This window comes from Anneissia japonica, unplaced genomic scaffold, assembly GCF_011630105.1.
Source record: "Anneissia japonica isolate Jap-2015-1 unplaced genomic scaffold, ASM1163010v1 scaffold724_len3256291_cov202, whole genome shotgun sequence".
In the NCBI taxonomy this organism is placed as follows: Eukaryota; Metazoa; Echinodermata; class Crinoidea; order Comatulida; family Comatulidae; genus Anneissia; species Anneissia japonica.
In genome coordinates this window covers 2,171,803-2,174,314 of record NW_022744966.1, presented here as the reverse complement: position 1 = coordinate 2,174,314, position 2,512 = coordinate 2,171,803, and positions in this window count along the sequence as shown.

The window sequence follows — 2,512 nt, the reverse complement described above, 5'->3', positions numbered from 1 at the left end:
TAGACGTTTATCTGTTGATGACCTTTTGACCTCCTGAATTCTGCAATGAGATTTTCGGGTCGATTCAGCCGAGACGGCCCGAGTGGAGTTTCATGTAAATGTTTCGTACGGAAAAAAAAATCGCATACCGGCGCGCAATCGCATTTGAAACACGAGGTTCCACTTTTAGTGGTCACCAGTTTTAGTGAATTAAAAATTAATTTTCACCGGATGCCAAGATTTTTACAGAAAGAGTTTAACTAACAATTTTTAAGTAAGCAGTATTTCTTGCACTTTTTAAAAGTATATTAATACAATTTAGGGCAATTTTATACCATAAAATACACGTTTAATATTTTATTGACCTTTTAGAACACTTCTTTATTCTGTAACACACGCAATTATTATTTAACCTAATACAGAGCAGAGGCCTAACAATTATACCGACTGGAATCTGTGACGAATCTAGGAGTCTTGAAAGGGGTGTTAGCTCGTAAAAATAAGGTGATTTGAGGTGATTAACTACTGTATACTTGAGCGTGATTTCTGGGGAGTGGAGGGCGAGTATTTTATTTATGAACGGAATTGGCCTGATATTTATCTTGCTCCACGTCTTTGTACGCATTCGACGGGATTAGAATACTTTCAGTTCAGGTTTCTACATCGAATTCCGCCTGTAAATGATTTTCTTTTTAAAATAAATATTATGCAATCTGAAAAATGTACTTTCTGTCATTTAGAGGCCGAAACAAGTTCTCACCTCTCCTGGGACTCTAAAATCACTATAATTTCTGGAAAGAAATGAACAAGCATTTTTTACTAGATTGAGGTGAATTGTCTTTTAAAGCTGTCTGTTTTGGTGTACAAAATAATGTTCAATTTTACATGCAAAGTATTAATATATATGTCGATGTAAAAATAAGAAGCCGACATTGTCGGAATTCAAACAGAAACTTTCTTTTGAAAAAGCAGTTGAAAAGCATATAGCCTTAGGAAAAATTTTTCTCTAAATGGAGTGATAAATGGAACTTAATTAATCTGTGATTTTGTATTATAAAGACACCCCTGTAGTAAATGTGAATGTCAAAATAGACGGTTGAGGTGTTACACTCCTTTTTGTAAATTAGGCACAAAAAACTCGCCAAATGTAAGCCTATGTGACACTTTAAAATAATAACAAATTTTCATGAAGTTGTTTAAAAAAAATGATGATGTATTGGCTTCAGTATTTGTGCAAATTTAATACGAACACGCTAGTTTTTAATGCTTTGATGATATGCAAGGTAAATTCTTTTAATTCCGTTCACTATTTTTTAATAGTAATGCTAGAACTCAAAAGATAAGATTATCTACTGTATTTGCATTGACATTTGGATATACTGTACATACAAATGTGGGTATGCGGAGTGTCTTTGGATAATGCCCAATACTGTATTTGTTTCAACCCAATTTATTATTTACAGTATAACTTGAAATGTTTTTTTTAAATTTTTTTTAAATGGTCAAGAACGTAAAGAATTTAGTAAAAGGGGCAAGACAAATCAAAAATACAAAAAATATAAATAAATAAATAAGTAAATAAATAAATAAATAAAATAGAAGGGGTAGTGTGCTACCGATTTGGAAATTTAATTTTAGTTATATGGAATGGGGGTTATGTTGTATTGCTGTATGTCTTATTTATTTCTTTTTCAATTATGATTCTATATAAAAGAGGCCTTTTAATTTTTTCCCACAACCTATTTTATTTTTGTCAATATATGCCAAAAAAAAAACCAAAAAAAAAACACAGAAAATTAAAAATTTTTAAAGTAAAATTACAAGTAAAATGTTGTTATGCAATGATGTTTTCTCTATGCAGTATGTTACTAGTGTTTTATGTAGGCCTATAACTTATGTGATTATGTTTCATTTATAAATGATGTGATTATGGAAATAAAAGGCTTGGCCAAAGAAAAATAAAAGAGTAGGCCTATTTTATTTGGTGGGGGGGGGGGAGGGAGGGGAGGTGTGTCCATGGATATGCCACTGAGTGATATATCTGTATGCAAACATCGACGATAAGTCGTCGGACCATGAGTTGTAAAGGGCATTGTATGGTAATGGCGATATATTAGAACGCAATCCACATTAAAATTGTCTGAAAATCTCGCGCCCTCAGTGCCCCCCCTTCCATTGAAAACGTTTAAAGCCAAAAACGTCATGCTCAAGTAGATAAAAGTCACCTGAGGCCTATCACCTTAATCATCGAGCCCCGACTTCACATTCTGACCCCTCATTCCAAGACTCTTGAATACGCCACACTGGTCTTAAGGCGCTGACAGTACTCAAAAACGAATCATGCCGGAAAAAACGTATGAGAGGAAGAATTAAAAAGTTTGGTTTCCATCCTCGCGCGCCTTTGACGCTTCTTTATAGGTGTACAGTATGCGATTTTTTTTTCCGTACGAAACATTTACATGAAACTCCACTCGGGCCGTCTCGGCTGAATCGACCCGAAAATCTCATTGCAGAATTCAGGAGGTCAAAATGT